The 18,407-nt window shown below is 47.9% G+C and overlaps 1 pseudogene; it reads right to left on the reverse strand.

Annotated features, from left to right (window-relative positions):
* Window positions 1-18,407, reverse strand: part of LOC117820290 — a 186,938-nt pseudogene that overhangs the window by 96,760 nt on the left and 71,771 nt on the right.

Raw genomic sequence — 18,407 nt, forward strand, 5'->3', positions numbered from 1 at the left:
TTCAGACTCACTGAAGACTCCGAAACTCAAAGATTCAAGACGACAGACAAACCAGACGAACAACACGGAGACACGAAGAGCAGGGGACTGTGGAGCTCAGAACACGGAGAGGACTCACCTGATCCTACAGGGTCAGAGCACTCTGAAGGTAAACACCTGATCCTACAGGTTCAGAGCTCACTGAAGGTAAACACCTGATCCTACAGGTTCAGAGCACACTGAAGGTAAACACCTGATCCTACAGGTTCAGAGCTCACTGAAGGTAAACACCTGATCCTACAGGTTCAGAGCTCACTGAAGGTAAACACCTGATCTCAGCCTGTTTATTCATTACATGACTTTAACTGTGACACTGAGGAGCTGAGCAGAGCATCTGGGGGATGTGTTCAGAGGACGAGCATAAACCTTTACGGTCCATCACAGCCGAGTGTCCCTCCAATCTTTGGACATCAGATATCAGATCAGAGTGCTCCAACTGAACCTGATCCCTCAGAAACTCACGTCAGCTCTGCCTGAAGATCTAACTACAGAAGTTTACTGAAGGACAGTCAGCAGGACTCTAAATCTGCTGATTCTGACAAACACACAAACATGCGACAGGTTTTGAGATGTTACTGAGAGCTCAGCATCCAGCCGTCTGCCGTTAAACTCTCAAGATTTAAGACTCGACACAAAGCAGAGTTTTAGTGGAAAGATCAAAACCACCAAACAGGAAGAGAAGATTAAACGTTAGTACATATGACGTCTATGGTCACTGAGCCATACCCCCAAATCCTCGGCCTCGGCCCTTTGGTGCCTCCTCCGATGGCTTTCCATCTGGACAAGAAATGATACAGTTAATGTCTCTGTAAGAAATCACTGTGAGGCAAACCAAGATGAAGCTAACAGCTAAAATGCTAACTCAAACATCAACAGCACAGATGAAGAGGAAGAGGATGAAGATAATCTGCCAATGATAACACAACAAGATGAGCAGAGAGACGCTCACGGGTGGAAGAACAGAGGAAACAAAGGAATAATGACATGAAGAGTGAAGAAGATAAAGAGTGAAGCAGATGAAGAGTGAAGAAGATGAAGAGTGATGAAGATGAACACTGAAGATGGCACGTTTAAAACAGACATTGAAGTGATGCATGATAAATGAGCGTTAGGCTGAGAGATGAAGACGGGGGATGAAGATGATGATTGGGCTGATCGGATGGATCACATGATTAACGTGATGAAGATGGGCTGATGAGGATGGAGAGATGAAGATGGGGGGATAAGGACGGAGAGATGAGGACCGGGGGATGAGGACGAGGGGATGAGGATGATGATTGGGCTGATCGGATGGATCACATGATAACGGGATGAAGATGAGATGGGTCGTCTGAGGTGGATGAAGGCACTCCTGATGAGGATGAGGATTTTGTCTCACCTCGTTTGCCTCCAGGGACCACCGGAGTCTCCCGTACCCCATCCATCCCTTCTCCTTCCCAGTCCTCTGTGGGGACCAGCTCCCAGCCCCAGGCCTCCTCCTCTTCTTCGCCCTCCATTTCATCTTCCTCGTCTTCGAACACCTCCTCCTCGGGCTGAGTGGGAACCTTCTTCATCTGCACGGCTCCAGGAGAAACCTCCTTCACCATGGGGAGCCGGCCTTTCCCGGGTTTCTCTGGTTCTGGGGACTCCTCCGGGGTGGTCTTCTTTGGGACCTTTCTGAGGGTCACGGCTTCGGGGGATTCTTTGGGGGAAACAGTTTTGGGAGACCGTTTGACTTTTTCAGCACTGGGTTTCCTCTCAGCAGGTACCGGCTCCGGTTCTTTGGGTTTTGGTGAGGGCGTCTTTTTAAGTTCGACCTTCTTCAGTTGATCGAAAGGTGTCCGGGGTTTTTCCTCCTCCACCTTGTCCCTGCCGGGTCTGGGGGATGGAGTCTTCTTCAGTTCGACCCCTTTCTTTAAGATTTCAGCTGATTTCGGGGTTTCTCTCCCTGGTTCCTTCTTCTCAGGGCGACCAGGCTCCTTCTGTTCCTCAGCAGGTTTCTCTTTCTCCGGAGCTTTCTCGTCCTCTTTTTTGGGAGTTGCTGTCTTCTCAACTTTCTTGAGCTGCTGGTCTTTGGGGTCTTTAGGAATCAGATCTCGTGGGGTTTGGCTCAGTACCTTAGAGTCTGCAGGCTTCTTTGTCCCGTCCTCAGGGGTTTGATCTGGTTTTTTTGATTTGGATTCTTTGGTGAAAGGCTTCAACACCACCTGCTCCGTTTCCTGGACTGGTGTGGGAACAGTTTTGGGTTTTCCTCGGATCTTGTCGACAGCAGCAGGTTCCTCTTCTTTGGGTGCTTTGTCGACCTTTTTCGTCTTGGGGGTCTCCTTCTGGTCTTCCCTGACCTCAGGAGTGACCTTTAGAGTCTTTGTGGGGGTGTCCTCGTCCTTCTTGTGTTTGACGGCAGCAGCGGGTTGGTCTCTCTGTGGGGTCTCCCCTCTCTTGTATGGGGTGCGTTCAGTCCCGGTCTTTGCTTGGCCCTCGTTCTTGTCTGTCGGAGGTTCAGCTTCTGCTGGTTTCTGAGGTATTTCAAAAGGTTTCAGGGTCACCACCTCTGGCTCCTCCTCTTTCTTTGGTAGCTTCTTGATTTTCTTTTTAGTTAAATCTGGATCCTCTTCCCCGTCTTTTGGGACCTTCGGGGTCCGTGTCCACCTGGACTTCTCGTCCTCTGCCTCAGGTTGTTCAGGTTCTTCAATGTGGCCCAGTTCAGCGGTTTCTTCCACTGCGGTAAAGACTCGTTCAGTCCTCTTCACTGTGATGAGCTCTCTGTCCTCTCTGTGCCGCAGCTTCTGGACGCTCAGCTCGGTGTCATAGTGCCTCACAACCTCCACCCTCTGAGTGATCACCTCCTTCTCAGGCTCTTTGGGTTTCGTCGGGACCTTCTTCAGTTTGATCTTTTGGGGTTCTTCTTCTGGTTTCCCTGGTTTTTCGAATGGTTTCAGTTTGACTGCTTCTTTCTGCTCGTCTGTCTTTGGCAGTTTGGTTATTTTCTTCTTCTCTGCATTTGGTTTCTCAGGCTCCTCCTCTTTCTGCGGTTTTGGAGTTCTTGTCCATCCTTCTTTCTCTTTCTCTGGTTGGATTTCAACTCTTTCCGCTTCCTCGAAGTAGCCGATCTGGACCGTCTCTTCCTCTGCGGTGAAGACCCGTTCAGTCCTGCCCAGGGTAATGACCTCTCGGTCTTCTCTGTCGTGGAGTCCATGAACTGTGAGCTCTGGATCTCGATGTCTGGTCACCTCGGCTTTGTGAGTCTCCACTTGTTTCTCAGACTCCGGAGGTTTCACTGGTTTAGAGAGTGGCTTCAGCTTGATGACCTCTGGTTCTGGTTCTGGTTCCTTCTCTTTGGGTTTCCTGCTGAACTTACTCTTCAGCTTGGGGGATTCAGGTGTTTTTGTCTCCTGAGCAGGAACCTTACCCTTCTGCTTTAGAGCTGTGGTGGAGCAGTGAACAGACTTTATAACTCAGACACAGAGACAGACTTCATGAGGTTTCTATTGGACACAGGACTCAAAGCACACGAAACATGAGACAACACAGATCTGTGTTTAAAGCCCTCATAATAAGAAGCCAATGTTTGATACCTTTGGTTGGCCCGGGCGCTGAGACCGGCTCCTTGTCTGTAAGAATTTAGATAAGGTCAATCTAAGTATGCACAGGACACACAGTCTGAGACAAGAGAGCAGAAACAGGGACAGAGAGACAGAACCTGGAGGAGGGGAGGCATGCCTTAGAAATAACTACTATCTAAAGTCAGAAGGAAACCTGATTTGTTTGAAGTGCTCCAGGTTAGTTAGATCCAGATTCACCAAGAGATGGCCTCATTACAAAGAGGGTGTTAAGACTGAGGAACATATTCACTTTACATCAGAGCAGCACACAGAGACGGGGTTAGACGGCGACGGTGTGTCACTGAACAAAGAAAGGACTGCTTTGCTCCAAGACGTGAGGAAGATGTGAAGCTGCAGACAAACAGTGACAGCACAGAGTCAGAGTTACCTTCAGGGCCATAGATCTCCTGGTCTGCAGGCTCAGCCCTGTCGGCCGGAGGAGACGGCTTCTTCTCCATCCCTGCAGCTTGAGCTAAAAGAATGCCAACTCGATTAAATCACTGGCAAAGAAGTGGTTAACAAGAAACAACAGAGATACTGAACAACACAGAATCAACGGAAGAATTCAAAACAACAGATTGTTTTTGTTCAAACAGGAAGTGAAATCACACAACAAACAGAAGGAATACCTGCTGGAGACAGAACTTTCTCTGCCGGAAGCTTTGGTGTTGGAGGAGACGGTTTCCTTTCTCCGGGAGCGGACACTTAGAGGCAAAAGATATCAAAGATCATGACCAAGAGAGCAGAAGACGTGAAAGGGACAAGACATGAAACCAGAGAAGGTTAAAGATGTTCAAGGTGAAGAGACGAGACATGAATACAAAAGACTGACAGTCATCGTAAAGAGAGAAACAGGAACAGACATTTTAAAACAGAGAGGGCACAGGAGTACCTGCAGGAGGAGCAACGCTGTCTGCAGGACCAGCAGGACCAGCAGGAGCAGCTGAGGGCTTTGGGGCCGGGGCAGACGGTCTCTTCTCCTCTGGAGGAGACACTTTGGGAATACAAGATGCCAAGATCATGACCAAGGCCAGAACATGGTCAACCAAGACAAACTACTGCACTAACACAAAGATAAGACTGGGAGCAGAGAACAGATGACCTTTAGATCATCCAGCAAAGAAAGAAGAGAAGAGGAAACACACAGACAAGAAGTTACAGACAAAAGCAAAGGAGGACTACCTGCAGGAGAGGCTGCTTTCTGTGCAGGGGCCGCTGAAGGCTTGGGTGCTGGGGCAGACTGTCTCTTCTCCTCTGGGGGAGATACTTTGGAAATACAAGACGCCAAAATCACGACCAAGAAGAGAACATGCTCAGAACAAAACAAGTGACACAAAGAGAACAACCATGAGGTCTCAAAACACACGAGACGGAAGAACAGGACAGAAGAACAGGACAGAAGAACAACAGGTGACCACAGAACAACAACATGGCTGACTCCTGGTGAGTCATGGACAGACTGAACAGACTACCTGCAGGAGGAGCAGGAGGAGCAGGAGGAGCAGGGGAAGGCTTTGCTGCTGGGGCAGATGGTTTCCTCTCCTCTGGAGGAGACACTTTGGGAATACAGGATACCAAGATCAAGACCAAGACAACAACACGGTCAACCAGGACACGACAAAGAGGGTTTAGATGAGACTCTTCTCAAACAGCACAAACAAGCAGAAGAGGGGATGAAGAAAAAACACAACAATGACGGTTATCACAGCGAGGACGGCTCCTCGCTGCAAGGGGTCATGGAGGAACATGGAGGAACACAGCTACCTGTTATAGAGTGAGGATTAGTGTGGTATGTGGGTCAGACTCACGTCAGTGAGTACAGGACTTGTAAGACATGTTTAAAGAGGGTTGATCTCACAGCGATCAGGAGCCTATGCGGCTCTGAAAAGACTAAGTACCTTTATGAAGACCTTGTTCCATCCTCTGAACTCCCTCCTTTAAATCTGCTCTGGGTTCAGTGGTGGTCTCTGCTTCTTCAGAGACGTCCACTTTGGGGGGGACGACTCTCCGTCCCACAGCAGCAGGTGTCTTCACCAGAGGAGTCTCTTCTTCAGGGAGGAGAGGTTTCTTTGGAGCTGGATCTTGCGACCTTTTGGTTGCAGGGAGCTGGTCTTTGGTGGGAGGTTTCTTCAGCCGTGTGGCTCTGCCTGGGGAAACGTCCTCTGCAGGAGCCGGGGAAGTCTTCTCTGGAGACTGAACTGAACCTGCTGATGGGGACATTTCTTCCACAAGTCGGACCATGTTCTCAGTCAAAGGACTTTGTTCTGGATCTGGAGGAGACCCTTCCCTCCCCGCTGGAATGAGGTCTTCCACAGACACAGGACATGGTTTCTTCTGAGTGTCAGGTATTCTTCTCTCGGCTTTTGGAGGTCCTGCGGTGACTGTTGGAGACCGGATCTCTTCAGGGGTGACCCACTCTGGTCTGGGAGTGACTGGATGAGTCAGAGCTGGTTTTGGGAGCAGGTGTGGCTCAGGTGTGGGAGCAGTCTCGGTATGATGCAGGGATCGCTCAGAGGGAGTCTCACAATAAACCTGTGCCATGACTTTGGACTTCTGTGGTCCAATGGTTTCCTGAGGTTTGAAAGATGTTTTAGGTTCAAAGAGGTCCTGACGCGGATGTGCAGGTTCTTCGTGGCGGACTGAGGTGAATGGTTCAGGAATCTCGGTCTGCTCGGTATAGACAAAGGGAACGTCAGCCTCACTGAGTGTCCGTCCTTGATGAGATGTCTTGAGAGCTACCTCCTGGTCTTTGGGTGTGAGTCCACGGACTTCTTCCCCTGCAGGCCGGACCCTCTTAGGTGTAGTCATGGGGTCTGTCAGTGACAGGAGAAGGGCTGGTTTCTCTAAAGGTGGAGAGACAGACCTCAGTGACATGTCCTCTCTCTGGTCATCTGCTTCGTCCTTTGGATGAGAATCATCTTCATCGAGCTGTTCTGTGTCCTCCAGGTCTTCAGCCTCCTGTCCTACAAATGCTGGCTCGGTTCCTTCTCGTGGCTCAGCTCCGTCCGTCTGCTGGTCTTCCCTGTACCTTAAAGAAACCTCCTCCCTGGTGGTCTGTGGTCTTACGTCTGATACTAAAGTTCTCTCTTCTCTTACTGCTGACTCCCAGAGCTCCTCTCTTCTCTCAGACCTCCTGACCTCCTCCTCCCTCTGGACCACTTCTTCTACCTGACCGGTCTGTGCTTGTGGATCTGTCCTGGGAGAGGTCTCTCTTCTGTCTTCAAGCACTTCTGCTCTTGGTGTAAGACCGGTCTCAAGATGAACTGGGGTCATGTTTTAAAAGAGGACCAAGATGAAGATTTGCACCATGAAGCGGTGACCAAGAGAAAAACGACACAAACAAACTATCAGAAGACAGAAGGACAGACTTCAGTGTGGTGTGTGTTCTGCAGTGACGCTCTCAGATCTACATGATGAACCCTACCTCTCTGCTGAGCCGGCTCTCTAGACCGAGGCTGGACTGAGACTATTCCTGATAGATTATCTTGATCTGGTTTTAAGAACAAATAAATGCAGATAGTCAGGAGACTCCTGAAATGTGTGCCGACTTTTCTAGAACCTGAGAAACATTTGTGAGTTCATGCGTACCTTTGTTGTGTGTGCCTGGCTCCGGCTGTGGTTTAGTGAGTGCTGTTCCTGTCTGTGGTACCTCCCTCTGTTTTACTGTTGGTTACAGGTACGATGTATCAAACAATCAACACACGACGACACATACATCAGGACAAAACCATCCACAGATTAGCTTTAGCAACTCAAACAAGAACCAAGAAGAGTTAAAGATCAGGAGGGCTGAGGGTTAGTTCAAAGAAGATTAACTCCTCAGACATATCTACCTTCAAGATGAGGCTTCGGAGCCCGAGAGACTGGTTTAGGTGTTTCTGGCTCAAGAGGAAGATCTGTAACCACTCTGTGTTCAACTGGAGCCTTCTTTGGTTCTTCTGGAGCCTTCTTTAGTGTTTCTTGAGCCTTTTTTGGTTCCTCAGTGACCTTCTTTGGTGTTTCTAGAACCTTCTTTGGTGTTTCTGGAACTTTCTTTGATTCTTTAGCGACCTTCTTTGGCATTTCTGGAACCTTGTTTGGTTCTTCCGGAACCTTCTTGGGTGTTTCTGGAAGCTTCTTTGGTCCTTCTAGAACCTTCTTTGGTGTTTCTGGAACCTTCTTTGGTTCTTCAGCGACCTTCTTTGGTGTTTCTGGAACCTTCTTTAATTCTTCTGGAACCTTCTTTGGTGTTTCTGGAACCTTCTTTGGTTCTTCCGGGATCTTCTTTGGTTCTTCCGGGATCTTCTTTGGTTCTTCCGGGATCTTCTTTGGTTCTTCCGGGATCTTCTTTGGTTCCTCTGGGACCTTCTTTGGTTCTTGGGGGACCTTCTTTGGTTGTTCCGGGACCTTCTTTTGTTCTTGTGGTTTGGTGTCAGAGATAAACATGGGAGCTTCTGGCTCCATGGGACCAGGTTCAGGTGTCTTTGGTTCTGTGACAGCTTTGAAGAACATTGTACAAGATGATTATCTCGTTCAGCACATTTAAAGAACCCAAAGTGAGGTCGCACTCTGTCGAGTGCTTTTCAAAGATGTAGACAGAAAGAACGTTGAGGTTCTAACCCTCATAACAAACTGACAACATTAGCAGAGGACAGACTTCAGACAGAGCACAGCAAAGATACCTGCTGACAGCATCTTTAAATACCTGGAGGTGGAACAGCCGGGGTCTTTGGAGGGGGAACCTTTGGAGCGGGGGGTCGGACCTTTGGTTCCTCAGGTCTGGGAACATCTTGTACTTAAGAAAACATGATGTAATGTTTAACCAACAGGCTCACATGTAGAGAGAGATCACACTCTGAACGAGTGAAAGAGGGTCTGACAGGAAGAGGCTGCAGATACCTTCAGCTGGGAGACGCTCCAGGGCTGAGGGAACCTTAGCCGGAGCAGCTCGGGGTTCCTCAGGTCTCTGTGGTTCTGCTGCTTTAAAGAACATTGAATACAGTAAAGGTTCATTAAGCTGGTACTCACTGACATTTACATCAACCTCCACTCTAACGAGTGTTTCACACAAAAGAGAACTACACACTGATCACATGAAACACACAACAGAGACCGATCTGAGTGACTGAAGACCAGTCACGTGACTGAAGACCAGTCACATAACAGCACACATCAAAGAGTCTGTCCTGTACCTGTCCTGGACCTGTCCTCAGGGGGTGCTGGAGTAGTCCTCTCTGGCACTGCGGCTTCCTCTGGTTTGGTTTTTTCTAATGATGGCACTTTGGAGAGAGTTGAAGTTTTCACTGTCTCAGCGTTTATAACAGACGGTTTAAGACGAGCCGTGTGAGCTCAGTCCTTCACTTAGTTTATAAAGACAGCTGTACTGAACACACCACATCACATAAACTTAAAGATCCAGCTGAAGAGGTTAGTGAGGAAGAAGCTCTTTAAATCAAAGTGTCAGTTCTGACTTCAGATCACAGCAACATGAAACATGAAGAAAGACATGGTGTTAGAGGGATGTCTTTCCAGGTGATAAGAAAGCATGTTCTACTTTACCTTTTGCTCTCGGGGCAGCTTCTTCTTTCACTTCCTGAGGCTTCGGCTTTGACACTGGAGGTTCAAGAGTCTTCTGAGGTGCTACCTTAGGCTCAGGAGGAGTCTTTAAGGGCCTCTCTGCGGGCTCAGCGGGGTAACGTTCAGGAGTCACCTTTGAGGGCAGAGTCACGGTCTGCTCCTCAGGTGGCCTGAAGAAGACTGAAGGGTCTTCAAGTTTAAAAGAGAAATAGGACTGTGAGTCAACACAGAGCACGAGACACAGCTTCAAGAGTTCAGGAGGTAAGAGAGGGTAAGAGGAGGAACATGTAGAGACAGACAGGAACATGTACACACACAAACATGTACAGACAAAAACACAGAAGGACGGACAGACGTAAAGATGTACACACAGAAGGACAGACAGACGTACAGACAGCCAAGATTACAATGTCGTCACACATTGTAAGCGTGCTGAGGACAGCAGAGACAGAATAAGTCAGACAACACTTTGAGGCCGAGAGGAAAAGAAAACAGGAAGAGTTCACAGAGTCAAAGAGTGAAGAGTGGAGGATGAACTGAAATCTTAAAACCTTGTAAATTTAAAATCAAAAGTGTCGATGAGTTTAACGTGTGTAAGAAATTACTCTGAGGTTAAGATGGTCAGAAAGTGTGCTGTTTTAATTTTCATGATCAAATCTTTTAAAATGTTTGTTTGTTTGTTTGTTTGTTGTTCTGTGTTTACACTTTTTATAAACCATCATGTTTAATCCAAAAAATATATGAGGAAATAAAGTGATCGTGTCTGATATCAAACATTTCTTCACTCATTGATTAGAATGTTTATCTTTATACAAATCAAACATGTCTGATTTTTGTTTTGTTGCTTATCAAGAGTTAAAGGTTCATCCATTTTTAAACGTTCATCATGAAGACATAAGAGTTTGAGCCGGTGTCGACTCTCTGACACTATAACAAGAGAAGAAGAAGTCATGGAGTTTACCTGATGGGGCTGCAGATTCATCCTGCCAAGATGGAGCAGCGAAGGTCACCTCTCCCTGCGGTCTCTTCCCATCAGATACTTTAAAATATGATCATCAGGTTTAGTTTGTGACCACGACACAATCTGACATCAAGAATCTTTATTTAAGAGATACAGGTAAGAACGAGGAAAGAGGACACATGAACGAGGGGAGATAGGACATGAACGAGGACAGAGTAGACATGAAAGAGGAAAGAGGAGACAGATATAAACGGGGAAAGAAGAGACTGTGTGAACAGAGAAACGGAAAAACACAGATAAGAAAGGTGGCAGAGAAACAGACAGACATGGATAAGAAAGGTGGCAGAGAAACAGATGGACACGAATAAGAAAGGTTGCAGAGAAAAAGACAGACACAGATAAGAAGGGTGGCAGAGAAACAGACAGACACAGATAAGAAAGGTGGCAGAGAAACAGACAGACACAGGTAAGAAAGGTGGCAGAGAAACGGACAGACACATAAGAAAGGTGGCAGAGAAACGGACACACAAAGATAAGAAAGGTGGCAGAGAAACAGACAGAAACAGATAAGAAAGGTGGCAGAGAAACAGACAGAAACAGATAAGAAAGGTGGCAGAGAAACAGACAGACACAGATAAGAAAGGTGGCAGAGAAACATACAGATACAGATAAGAAAGGTGGCAGAGAAACATACAGATACAGATAAGAAAGGTGGCAGAGAAACAGACAGATACAGATAAGAAAGGTGGCAGAGAAATGGACAGACACAAATAAGAAAAAAAGGCAGATAAATGGACAGAGAGGTATTTCAGATACCTTTGTCATGAGCTGGAAGCCCAGAATCACCCTCAGAGACTCTGTCCCCTGGTCTCCTGAAAGCCTCAGAAACTTGAAAGATGAAGAAAGTTCACATTAAACCTGTGAAGGATCAAATCCACACACTGTCTACGCTACAGGAAGCTCTGCTGAGGGTTAATAAGAGCACAGAAGAGGGGAGCAAAATAAAAAACAAGAGACACGTTTGAGCAAGAGGGACAAAAACACTGAGCAGACGAAGAGATGGTCTAAGACAGAGTTTCAGCTCTGCAGGAGGAAAGCATCTAAAGCAACGTTCAGCAGGGGACCAAGAGGACGGACAAACATGGCGGAGAGCAGCGAGCTGATCATCAGCGTCGCTATCCTGCAGCCACAAGCTCTACAGTACAGCCAGCGGACAGCCAACACACTGAAGCTGTGTACCTTCAGGGACTCCTTCTCCTCTGCCCATTTGAGTCCTCTCAATGATCTCTTCCACCGGCTTTCTCTCCTCTGGAGAAGGAGAAAAGTGGACTTAGAGAGAAACAGGCTGACATGTCTCAGATCTTTACTGATCCGTCTAAAGAGGAGGTCGGGACTCACAGCTCATACACATCAGTAAATAAAGGACATGAAGATGGACAGAGAAAGATGTTTACAGACGGAGAGGTTTGAGAAACAGACGGGTGCTGATACCTGAGACGGAGTATCGAACGGAAAGCGTCTCCTCCTCCACCGTCAGACTGTGAGAAGCTACAGCGGATCATTGAAGGATAACCAGCTGTTAGACTTCAGCTTGCACGCTTCATTACTTTAAACCTGAACCCCGTGCAGAGGAGGATCTGCTCAGACACTCACGAGACTCAGACCATGGCATCAGTGTCATGATGACACTCTTTAAGGGACTCTGAAATGTTTTCTGTCTCTTCTCCTTGAGACGAGTCTTTGAGCGTCTGCTGGGATCCTCCTCTTCACGTTAGTTTCAGTGACGTTTGAAGTAGATTTCAAGAAGGTGATTGGATCACTACGGTATTAGGAGGGAGGAGGGTTTCAAACGGTCACACGGTTATTGAGTATGAAAGGATGGAGGTTATTCTTTAGGGTGGGGGAGTGTCTGTATTAATACTGATGGGCACACGGAGAGGTCACGTTATTACTTTCTTCACGCAGTCGTCATGAATCCTCAGATTAGTTTGTACCTTTCACGTGTGTTCTTTCTTCAAAGTGATAAAACTCTGCAGAATCTTCCAGAGAAAGAAATGATTCATGATTATTTATGAACGAGGGAGTTTATATTTAAGACTTCTTGTCTGGTTTATGTGAGATAAACAGTCCCAGACTCACCTCGAACCACAATGGAGGAGGTTTCTGGGACATGAAGTGCTGAGTCAGGAACATCTGAAGGCGAAGTCAGAGAAAACTTCAGCTCAGGTCCAGGTAACACACTTTAATGTTTGACAGTAAGACTTCAGTAAGAACTGAATATATCTGGTTCAGTGTTTGACTCTCTTTGGACACTGGTTCAGTTTTACCGTCATGACATCAGGGTTTAGTTTTTAAGTACTCACCCTGAGGAACCCTTCCTAACCCAATCTCTGTGAAGGAGAAGGTACAAACGTTACTCTCTCTGCGGACTACGTGTTCCATCAAAGACTTCAGCTGTGTGAAGATGTACCGACCTTTGCCTGAAAGGTAAAGCTCAGCGGTGCTTCGAGCTTCTCCGGTTGGCTCCATACGAGCGATAACAGAGTACACGCCTGACGGTGGGGACATGAACGTTGACACTGGTTATTATTACTGTCCAGGTAAAGATCACAGTAAACACTGCTCACACCAGGAAAGGGAACAAAGTTCATCTGCTTTTCTTTCTACTGTTTTGTTATCCACAAACATCAGAGCAGATCATCAGCAGTCTCAGCTACGTTCAGTATCCCTGTAAGCCGATGACACCCTGATGTATTTCTCCTCTAAAGGAGAGCATGAGCAGCTCTAAACATGAGCTCAACCTTTGACATGTAAAAAGAGAAGCAGATGAAGATCATTAAGTCTCTCTCTTCTTCCTTTTTAAGGTGTTTCTCTTTCTTAAACTTAGTGATCTGTTCAGGCTGAAACATGAAACCGAAATCACTCGATGACAAACCTTCGTCCTTTGGGGTTACATTGCGGATGGTCATAAAGTGCCGCCGGCCGTCGGTCCTGAAGTTATATTTGGGGCTCTCTTTGAGCTCCCATGAGTCTTTGTACCACGTCACGGTGGCGTTGTCGAAGGCCAGCTCGCACTCAAAGGTGGCGGCGGGGCGTTCATTGACCTCGATACTTCGGATGCTTTTAGTGAACTGAATCTGTTCTGCTAAAACCAGATAAGCAGTGTTAGTGTCTGCTCTCACATCATACGACACAACTATGAAGCATGGCTCTCTTTACTGAGTCCACGTTAGGGATCTGGATAACGCTCCAGTTTGGAGTCTTTGTTGTTTGATTGAATCCGTCAGACACAGAATAAGAAGAAATTCACAAACACAGACTACAGTCATCAGAGGAGAGCGGGTTCAAAGAGGTCAGTTCAGGTTTGGTTAGTCTGGACTCAAACATCTTACCTGTCCTGAACGCAGCTCCTGATAATACAATAAAGGACATGTTAGAGACGCACAGACCGGCGTCCGTCACACACAACAGGAAGTGACCTGCTCCTACCTGTGACGGTGAGCTTGGCGTTGGAGATGTGAGGTCCACACACAACACGGTAGTTGCCCTGATCTTTAACCATGCAGTTCTTGATCCTCAGGTGATGGCGGTCCCCCACGCTGCTGATCTCGTACTTGTCGCTGTTGTCCAGTTTCTGAGTGCCTTTGTACCAGGTGAGCGTGATCTCCGGGTAGTTGATCCGGACCCGGCACTCAAAGGTGGCACTCTGGTTCTCAGCTGCTGTCTGATCAGTGATGTCCTCCAGCACAGAGACGGGCTGAGGATTCAGGACATGGTTAACCTCATGTGTCAGTGCGGACATTTTTACAGAAGTTCGCACGGAGAAACAAATCAGACAGACTATCCTAATAAAGCATGTGGACCTGGACCCAGAACATCTGTCCCAGGACCGGACCTCTGACCTGCAGTAACCATGTTTATTCAGTGTACCCTGTTACCTCTGTGCCAACACGTCCCTCCAGCTGTGTGATGAGGCGAGCCATGTCCTCCTCTGCGACCCGACCGCCATGCTCCACGCCCTGTGGGACAACGGTAACCACAGGTCAGCAGAGATAGTGACGTTCATTACAGTGATGCATATTTCTGTGTGAGCTCAGGGGAAACAAACTCTGTGCTTATCATCAATAATTATGTTCTCAAAGTGAGGAACCTGTGCTGGAATGATGACAGGAATAAAACCCCAATAAAGGCAGAATATGAAGTAAAGTTTAGTTTTGCATCGAGACTCAAAACTGTGAAATACAGCTAGCTCTGCTCCGTCCTGTTGAGCTGTGAGTTCTCACTTCCTGGTCCGTCTCTGTGAGGCTGACATGATGAATCAAGAGTTCGACAGTAACAGTTTCAGATGCTCTGACCTCCGCCCAACATTTATGTTGATGTTAAATGCTTGTGGGGGTTGGAGGGTCTGTGCGGTCCCTCGTGGTGTCCCTTTCCCTCCGTGAGTTTTGCATAGACCAACATGAAGTTTTGACTCCCTCCACAGATCCACTGTGTTGGTGTCTCTCTCTCTCTTACCACTTTTCCGGTCTCAATCTCCTTCTCCCTCTTCAGGAACTCGATGGCCTGCAGGATGGCGCGGTAGTCATGGATTCCGTGCTCGGTCAGGATCCTCTCGTAGTCTTTGGGGTCGTGGCCTCTTAGCAGCTCCACGATATCAATGTCTCCCTCCTTCTTTGGACTCCTCTGCTTTGAGGGAGTCCTGATAGAGATCACACAGACTGTAAGAGAAAGGTTCACAGGTTGAGACATCAATGAAACCAGATCAGCCAGCACGTCTTACTTCTTCAGCCTCGTCCTCATGTCTCCAAGTCCTTCCATCTCCTCCTTCTTCTTGACCTCCATCTCAGCACTGCACTCGATCTCTCCGTGCTTGTTGGTGGCCACACATCTGTATGAACCAGAGTCAGACTTGGTCACCTCTCTGATCTCCATCTTGGCGTCCTGGCCCTTGTGCTCGATGGAGATACGACCACCAGGTGTGATCTGCCTCCATTTGCCCTTCATCCACTTCACGCTGGGGATGGGGTCCCCTCCGATCTTAGCAATGAACGTAGCGGTTCCCTCTGCAATCACCAAACAGAAAGCCGTGAACTGCATGTGATGATTGAATGTGAGAGCTTCTGTGGAGGTGTCTCTATACGAAACACCTTAAACTTCCCTTTGCTGTTCACATCAGAGTTTAAAGCTCAAACAACCAGACAGAATTCAGGGCCTGGTGACGCCTTCCTGTGTTTAGGACTCACAGTCCGGACTCAGGAGTCTTGGTTACTTACTCTCGGTGACAGAAATGTTCTGGGGCTCCTCGATGAAGAAGAGGTTGTCGAGCTTCTTGACCGGGGTGGCAGCGGCCGGGGCAGGCGCCTCGGTGGGCGCAGGCTTAGCTCCTGTTTCTGAACAAAGGAATCATAGAGACGAGTGAAGTGATGAAGACACCAAGGAGCTCAGTCTGGGTCTCTGGACTGGATCTTATTTTAGTAACTGTTGTTCTGCCTGCCTCTTGTTTAAATCATAACTCACCTCAAAGCACAGATACATGAATACAAAGTGTTAATAACTCTCAGTAAGGAGTATTACAGACACACAGGACTAAGGTTGGCTCCATCATGATAAACATTGTCCTGTGAACTTGAAAACACCTGTCAATCAGATGATCAGATTCTACTTTAAAACATAATCAGCTGGATGAACATCAGATGCAGGTAAACATTCTATATCACTCAGGAACCAGACCCTGCTCACCTGTCACAGTGACCCTGGACTTGCAGAAGTTGCTGCCATTGTCGTTGCTTGCCTTGCAGAGGTAATCTCCACCATCGCTCTTGGATGCAGAGCTGACCTCCAGACAGGCTGTCCCGCCAACAAAAGTGATTCTGATGTTTCCACTGGACTTCAGCTCCCTCCTGTCCTTCATCCACTGGATGTTCATGGGAGCAGAGCCGGTGACGTGGCATTTGATGTTCAGCTTCTCGCCCTCGTTCACCGTCACCGGCTCCAGAGGGATGTCGAACTTTGGGGCCTGGCCGCTTTCTGAGGGAGCAACGGCATAAAAGCAGACAGCTACAGACGCTGCTTCACAGACAGTGCTACACAGAACAGAGTCTGCTGCAGACTTCAGCACAAACCTTCATAGAGAACTCAGCCTGAGAAGAGTTTCACACCTTCAAAACCGACTCCATTTTATGTCTACAGCTACCGTTAGCGAGCGCTGGGTTAGCCTTATAAAGCCCTGAATCAGAGTCACAGTGCAGGTGTCCTGTCTGCCTGTCTGTCTGTCTGCCTGTCTGTCTGTCTGTCTGTCTGTCCGTCTGTCTGTCTGTCTGTCTGTCTCAGGGGAATCACAGTTTCACTGTATGCAGCAACAGGACGCTGGAATAATAATTTAATGCAAAACTGCAGCTTCTGTGTTTTTGATAGATACATCTGCGTCAGGATGAAGAAACCACAAGGCTGCAGGGAGTTTCAGGGTTTCCGGCCCCAGATAAACACGTAAAAGCAGCTGAGCTTTACTCGCCTTCACTGCTGGTTCTCTGCAGTCTTTGCTCCAGCAGAGTTAGAACAGAGACAACAGGTACCTAACTTCACTGACTGTTCATGAAGGTAACCATGAATAGATTCTTATACACTGAATATCTGTCTATGATAGCTGATTGGCTCTGGGATGAAAGCCAATGGTTCCACCTGTTTTTGCTCTCAACACTGTTTCATGTTCACCTTCACAGCCCACTTGACCTGAGGAGACCAGGTGAGACTGAATGGACCTAGTAGGAAGCAGGGAGACTCTGAGGCTTCACGCGGTGTCATGTGGACTCGTAGCTCAGCCTTACATTGATGAACTCTGGAGGTCTTGTTCATGCTCTCTGATCTTCAGGCTTCACCTTAACTTTGTATTTCTGAGCACGCAGTGAGACTAATCTCCTGACATTAGATTAAAGCTGCACTGAGACCAAGCTTGATCAGGTCCTCTGATCTTTGGGTTTTACCTGAAGGTGAGCTCACCTTTACATGAACACACTAGAGCACACCTTCTATCAATAATGAGGAGAGGGCAACATACCTGAGACGGTGAGAGACACCTGACATGAAGCATCTCCAGCCTCGTTTGTGGCCGTGCAGGTGTACACAGCGCTGTCATAGGAGGACGAGTCTCTGACACACAGCACAGCCATGTTGTTCTTGAAGCTGATATCATATTTGTCAGAGGCATAGATCTGGTTGTTGTCCTTGAACCAGGTGATAGTCAGAGGCTGAGAGCCAGACACCCGACCCTCCATCTTCACCGTCTTACCCATAGAGTCCACCATGGACTCGGAGGGCTTCCTGGTGAAGTTTGGAGGCACTTTGCGCTCTGTCAGTGGGGGAGAGAGGGAACAAAGTCAGGCACGGGGAACTGTAGGGACATGTAAACCTAAGGCCAGCGGGCCTCTACCTTTGGAGAGACAGAGAGACAGAGCACGAGAGACGACATGACACAACCTGCAACACAAAGCAAACAGACAGAGAATGCTAACGAATACTAACGAATACTTTGACCTGTCCATGTTTGGCCTTTAAAAGCTAGCAGGTATTTATTGACCCAGCCATGAAACTCTCCTGAGGATCTCTGACACATCATTACATGTTTCCTTCAAACCAAAAAACACAGGACCAGGACTAGGACCAGGACCAGGACCAGGACCTGAATGACAGAGCGTGACCAGGACTGTAAAGATGTTATGAACCAATGAGAACATGACCACGGGAACCAGAACTACATTTGTTGTTAGTGTTAGTACATGGATCCAGATGCAGGCGGTGGAGAGGTCTACATGACGTGTTACCTAATTTAACGTGTGCGTGACTCGTGGCACTTCCTTCAGCATTGGAAATGTCACACGTGTACTTCCCGGCTGCTGTGGCTCTGTCGCTGTACAGGACCTCCAGCACGCAGCAGGAGTCAGTGGTTTTAACGTTGTACTGGTACGAAGCCCAGATCAGCTTGTCGTCCTTCTTCCAGGTCACGTGGACCCTCTGGCTGCCGCTGTACGTGCACTCCAGTCTCAGGGGTTTCCCCAGCTCTTGGCACAGGTCCTCCAGTTTCTTGACAAACCGTACGGGCTCTGAGAGAAGCAACGTGGACGTCAGTCACAGAAACCAATCAGCTTGACATGCAGGGGACCAAAAGGTGTGTGACCGCGCAAAATCCAAAGGAGTCTGCGGATGTTCACATGCGCAGAAAGAGAGGCTATGTGATGGAGGAACCATTACCTGGTACGACAGGCAGTGGAAAAACT

The sequence above is a fragment of the Notolabrus celidotus genome, chromosome 10 (genome assembly GCF_009762535.1).
Source record: "Notolabrus celidotus isolate fNotCel1 chromosome 10, fNotCel1.pri, whole genome shotgun sequence".
In the NCBI taxonomy this organism is placed as follows: domain Eukaryota; kingdom Metazoa; phylum Chordata; class Actinopteri; order Labriformes; family Labridae; genus Notolabrus; species Notolabrus celidotus.